The sequence below is a fragment of the Alligator mississippiensis genome, chromosome 1 (assembly GCF_030867095.1).
Source record: "Alligator mississippiensis isolate rAllMis1 chromosome 1, rAllMis1, whole genome shotgun sequence".
NCBI classification, from domain to species: Eukaryota; Metazoa; Chordata; order Crocodylia; family Alligatoridae; genus Alligator; species Alligator mississippiensis.
This window is the reverse complement of record NC_081824.1, coordinates 167,061,327-167,068,175: the sequence shown is the minus strand read 5'-3', so window position 1 is coordinate 167,068,175 and position 6,849 is coordinate 167,061,327.

Genomic DNA, 6,849 nt, shown 5'->3' with positions numbered 1-6,849 from the left:
AACGCTGGTCCTGATTGGAGAACATAGAACTCTACCCCCACCACCTATGGTGGGGCTTGGTTTGTTCCAGATTCACACTCCCCCCACTTTTATTTGGGTGTTTCCTGGGCAGACGCAACTAGGCCGCGCGCCTAGCCTTTCCGCCTCCGTCATCTTCCCGCCCCCAACTGCCTTGCTTGTAGCATCCACGTCACCCGTCCCACCCCTACCCGCGTGCTAACTGCGCAGGCGCAGGGCTGTCTTGGGCCCCGAGTCTGCCTCTGCAGAGGGGCGGGGCGCTGCGTGTTGGTGCTGCGGGGCAGCTGGGACGGCCTTTTCGGCCGGGTCGCCAATGAGCCCCGCGCCCTCCCGCACTGCCACTCGCCTGCCTTTTCCCCTGCCTGAGCTGTTGTTACACTTCCTGCCTCTGTTTTCTGCTCCCTGGTCTATGCTTCTCCAACTGCCCTCCTGCTCTGCTTTCTGCTCCCTCGTCCACAATCCCTGCCTGACCTCCTGCTCCCTGCCTATTCTCTTTTCGCTTCCTAGTTTATCCTCTCCATCTAACCTCCTGCTCTGCTTTCCGCTCCTTAGTTGATGCTTCTTGCCTGACCTTCTGTTCCACCTTCTCCCGCTGCCTGCGCTCCCTACTCATTCTCCTCTTGCTGCTCCCTAGTCTGTGCTCCCTCCTGCTCTGCTCTCTGCTTCCTAATTGTGCTCCCTTCCTGACCTCCTGCCCTACCTCTGCTCCCTACCTACTCTTTCCTCTCCTGCTTGCTAATCTACCCTCCCGCACCTGACTTCCTGTTCTGTTTTCCATTTCCTAGTTTTACTACCTGCAAAATGGGTATGACAGGAGGACCTGAGCAAAGCCATTTTTGTTTTATGTAGTGGTTGGTAAATTTTTAAGATTCCAGGTACTGCTTGTTAGACTTGAGGCACCCTCAGTAAAGGCCACCACTTAGTTTTCACTTGTGTTTTGACTACAGACAAAAATAAAGCAGTGTTGTTGCGAAGATATCAGAAAGGCCACAAGAGATCAGAATGTTTTTAATGCCAGAGAGTTCAAATAGTAATCTATACGTTTATCTTGTAAATTATATGTAGGTGTTTGTAAACCTGGCAGTGCTAATAGTCTACAGCACCCTGCTTGAGAATTGCTGGTTTAATGCAAAGCTGGCACCTCATTTACTGTAATTCTAATTTGTTGATTTAGACCTCCCCACCATTTAATGAGCTCTCTACAGGTCCGCTAACAAGATTAGCCTGTGCAAAGTTAATTGGGAGATCAGACTCTGACAGGGTAGAGCAGTGGTTATCAACCAGTGGATCTTGATCCACCAGTAGATCTCAGAGCCTCTTAGAGTCAATCCGAGGCTGGGGTGGGAAGGCTGAGTGCCCATGTGCATGCATATATGTGTGCCCCAACCCAGGATGTCAGTCCATGGGGAAGGGAAGGGAAGGGGTGGGGGTAGGTTGAGGCCCCCACGGTGAGGGACAGTGCCAGAGGCAGGAGCAGGGGTAGGTTGAGTGGGGACCCGGCTGGGTGGGACTTACCTGCTGGGGAGGCATGCCCCACCCAATTTTTTTTCCCTTTGCCTCCATCTGTCCCCCCACCCCTTCCCTCCCTACAGACTTACCTGCTGGGCAGGGGAGGAGAGGGAGGAGTGGCAGTTGCACACAGTAGATCTTGGGTTGTATTTAAATACCAAAGGTGACCTACTTAAAAAGGTTGAAGACCATTGGGGTAGAGTAAGGAGGAACATCTATGAAGTCGATAAGTGGATAAATTCACACCGTGCACAAACTCTTGATCCAACGAATTTTGGGTGGATGTCAGCGCTGGATGTGTTGGAACCAGTAATACATACTAAAAGTGGACTGCCAGATGGAGTGAAATTACCTCTAAACAATTAAAAGGAACATTCAGATAAGCCAATTAAAGCTACTGTTGTAGAGTCATCTGAAGAACATAGTGATACAGAAGAAGAATACCTAGATTAAGAATGTCCAGTGTACGCTATGTCACAGACTCGACTTCAAATTTGAGTTAAAGCATTTTATTTTATTTAAATGTGCTCCATAAGCACTGGTACATTTGTTATTAATAATATTAAGTGTGACTTTGAAGAAATAAATGATAAAACTTTCCACTTGAAACAAGTACTCGTACTGTGAAAACATGGTCTATATTGATGGGTTTTGCATTAAAGGCTTAGAGCTGCCAAACAGTGGGCTCATCAAAAGACAAAGGAAGTTTGTAGGCTATTACAATATCTATTTAAAGTCATTTAGAAAATCAAAACTGGCCTCATAGATGTTACAACCCAAAGTTGTGATTTTTTGCTTGTGTGCGCTTCAGCACTGCTAAATTATTTTCCCGCTAAATTGCAGCTTCTTTGCACGATGAAGTTTTCTGCTGCAGAAGAGAACCCCGGTGCAACGGAGAATTTCCCGCCAATTTGAAGCTTTCTTTGCATGGTGCATTTCTTTTTGCATCTAAGAAATGCTCAGTGCAAAGAGTTCCCGCCATTTGTATTCAAATTCGAGCCACATTACTGGTTCACATTAAATTATGCACACGTGGCGGATAGTGATTGGCTTGCTAGCTGTATAAAGAGCTTGGGTGGTTTCCGCCCAAGTTGGAGAGAAATCAGTTGGAGAGAAATTGGAGGACTCCACGAACATCAGGAGAAGGAGACTTCACGCTGTGTGAAGATCTCTAAGCGCTGCGGATCCTCACGGACCCAACACATTTCTTAAAAGGCAACGGAGGCCTGACCAGCCTCTAGCCTCTCCCCATCGCCGATAGATTCCTAGACGTATCCCTTCCTGCACGAGAAACTACCGAACCCACGGAGCTTCAACAACTCCGTGGGAAAGAACGAACTTGTCGTAGTCCTGTAACGAGGATTTAAGCGGAGCTGTGCCTGGAAACTGTCCAGCCTACACCATGACCACCTTTGGTGTAAGTAAACAATCTTTAAATCAACCACTACGCGGCCGTGACTAATTCTACCTCGCCCCGGTCTTCTCCGACCCCACGTGCCCGGGCTGCTGGCCACAGCCCGCGTGCGCAAAGACGGGCCCGGATCGCTCCCGGCCTGCACAATAGGTACCGAGATATCGACATTTATTCATCTCATTAGTCATGGCTGCCATTTTTAAAGATGGCAGCCAAACGCCAAGATTAGAAAAGTGACCGCCAGGCTAATTTTTATCCTAAACAACTAAAAAATGATTTCCAATCTGTCACAGGGAGAGGAAAACCAGGGAGACTCCTGGGGCCACTAGGGGAACCCCAGAGCCAGGAGCTGGGGGTGGAACGGAGAAAAAGGGAAACTTACTCACCGCAGGAGCGGCGGAGGAGCAAGGACGGCTGGGAAAGCCCGCGTGGAGCGCTGATCATGCCTTATGGCACCTGCGGCCGGCAGATGACGTCACTCGCAACCGCCGGCTGGCGGATGTAAAAGGGCCGGCGGTGAGACAGAGATGGGGCGCGTATGTGCCGGGAGGAAGCCTCGCTGGTAGTGTTAGCTGGGGGCATGAGACGCCAGGAGCAACTCCACGCATAGACTGTGAGGGAGCTGCAGAGCCCGGCAGTGAGCCAGCACCTCAAGCAAGGACTATACCTGCAGAGAAGCCAGGAGGTGAGGCAGAAGGAGACCCCAGGACGTGGGGAGGTCAACGGACCTGGGAAGACCCAGAGAGAGGGTTGCAGCTTGAGGAGGACCCAGAGAGAGGGCTGCAGGACAGAGAAAACCCGGAGAGAGGGCGACGGTTCTGCAGAGACCCGGAGAGAGGGCCGCTGCCCTCAAGGGATCCAGAGAGAGGGTCTCGCCAGAGAGAAGAAGGAGTAACGTTCAACCAGGATCGGTTTTGTGGGGGCATAGAGCTGGACCCCGCAGAGGTAGCTCAGTCAATAAGTAGGGGTGTACAGGGGTTAGCCGTGTTCCCTGAGGAAGCTCAACAGGGGCAAGGTTATGCCTCTCGTGATATTTATTAAGTTGCTAAGCTGAATCGTGAAGGTATTCCATTTGTTTTCCCTGTTTTAGAAGGGCCTGAGGAGGTATCTAAAATAGACTGAGGGAGTGAGAGGCAGGCGCATTGTTAAGAATTTAAGGAGGTGTACGGTCTGTCAAGAAAGCGACCAGAACTCGCCGGGCTGGGAAAAGGGCGAGGTGTAGGGGAGGAGGAGCCCCGCAGAAGACATCAACAAAACAGGTGACCGACGAGGGTGACCACGTAGTACGAAGTCCTACCCACTGGAAGATTCAAAGTCGTGGCAGGAAAGAAGGGGCAACCTGCGACGCATGTGAAGACCTCCCGTAAGGCCACTGGCAACGGTAAGGCGAGTACCGGTAAGCACTCAGAGCAAAGAAACCTGAGGTAAGATGTACGAGGCCCGGTGGGTACAAAATCATAAAAAGGTCCCCTAAAAACACGCAGACTTTATATATATGACCGGATTATAACATTATGTATTTGATCTTACACATTGAATCAGCTTTGAGGTGAAAACTTGATGAAGTGAGTAGTGGAGCAGCATTCAGCAGGATGGCACATGCATGTTGCTGTGTATTACATCAGCTAAGGCAGGTGATACAAAATGGAAATCAGATCTTCTCACTGTCCTAGATTCATGGCTTCACACAAAAAAGCCAACATTGTGCATGCCATGCATGGTTTTCATAGCAAACCTGAGATACACACAGGTTAACTGAAATAGTTTGAAGAATCTGTGGCCCTGCTGTCAGTAGCATTCCTTTGTGAGGAATGCTAGTTGAAAAATTTCTATACAGTTGTTAATGAAAAAGGATACATTTTGGCATACAGACTTTGACAGCCTGTTTCCTATTTTCCAACCAGCCCTGGTTTTGACTATGATTTTTACTTTATGTATTAGGGCAAGTCACTTATTTTAATCTCTACCTCCATAATCCCCCTTATAAAAAAAGATTAATTAACATTTCCTATTTTATTTGTTGAACATGGCTCTGAAAAATTAAAATGGAAACAAAATTTCCTCCTCCTCTTCTTAGGTAGATCCAGAGAGAATATTAGGGTGTGTGTGAAGCAGGCCATGTTTGATTAGAATTCGGATTCAGCCCAATTCAGAAGACAGTGATTCAATTCACTGATGCGGCTCACTGTCCCGATTCGACTCAGCCAAATCCGAATCGGAAGATTCGATTCTGATTCAGAGAATCAGCGATTTGGCCATAGACACAGCTTTAAATGTTTTTTCAACATACTCAACGTACCATCATGACTTGTGAACGTTGAGATGGTGGGGCGGATGGAGCTTCCCACAGGAGTGGGGGGGGGCCCCCGTGTGTTCAGCGGTAGATCAAGAAGTGGACTGGAGTACTTCCAGTACACTTCCTGGTCTACTGCCAAGCATGCGGAGTTCCCCCCTGCACCCTTCTGGCTTGGTGATTAGCCATAGGGGGACCCTGGGTGCCCCCCCAGACCCAGAAGGCACCAGTCTCTGAGCCAGGAGGTGGGGGGGGGGGGATCCCCTGCATGCTCCATGGTGGGCCTGGAAGTGGACTGGAAGTGCTTCTGGTCCACTTCTGGGCCCACTGCCAAGCTCTCTGGGGACCACCCCGTGCTCCCATGGGATGCTCCATCCTCCCCACCATCTCAGCATTCATGAGCTGCCTGGTACTTTGAGGTATGTATAAAAAACATATAAAGCTGTGTCTATGTCCAAATTGTTGAATCTCTCTGAATCTCTCCAAATCAAATTGGAGGCTTCCAATTCGATTCGGAGAGATTAACGGGTCTCCTGATTTGATTTGATTCAGATACGGAGATTCGGCTGCCAAATCTCCTCCAAAGTGAATCAGTGACTGAAGTTTCATGCAGCCCTAGTGAATATACAGGATGTCAGAGAAAATGAAAGAAAAACATTTACCCATGCATGCTTAGACCAGGAACACTGGGCAGATTTTGCAGCCAGGCAGACTTACTCTCTGAATGTCATCTCATGACATGTAAGAGACACAGAGGACCTGTACAGAAACTTCAATCAAGCATTTTTGTCTTTTCCTCGGTATTCACATTGATAAAAAAAATCATGTAAAAAATTATCTTTTTTCTGTAGATGCCATTAAAGAACTGGTGTCCTTTTTTTGGTTTATGCCACCAGGGGGCACCATACTACTTTTGCAGCATCAAATCTAGCCAGTATATCAGGCCCAGGAGGATATACTGAGCAAAATGTTATAAAACCATTATAGTTCAAATCTGCCATTCTATATATTTGCTTGTATCTATCTACATGCATCCATGTATAACAATGTGTACAAGTGGTGGTTACAACAGATGTTTTTAATAACAGGAATGATATATTTGCATGGCAGAAAGAAAAGTTTGATAAGGCACTAGGAAGCAACACCCTGGGTACCTAGCTTAAAGGTTACCTGCAGTGTAGCCCAAGGGTGGGAAAAATGCAGCCCGGGGGCTAGATGCAGCCCACCAAGCCATTCTATCCCATTCGTGGGGCCCTTAAAAAATTTAGAAAATTAATATTTATCTGCCCTGGGCTGTCTGTCATGCGGCCCACGATGGCTTGCCAAAACTCAGTAAATGGCCCTCTGCCCAAAATAATTGCCCACCCCTGGTGTAGCCTCTATAAATAGTTTTCTTAGCCCTGCTTTTGTTTTAGAAGGAACTTGCAATACAAAAACTCAGCAGAACATTCTGCAAGGCTTCCTCTATAGTGCGGTGGAAAGTCACATGTAGCAGTGGTCAGAACCATGTGCTACTTACTGAGGGAGGGTCTGGAGCTGACAGATGAAATGCAGAAAATAGTCTATGTTGTTTGGGAAGAGGTACGCCAAGTATCTCACAGATGGTGCCAGTATG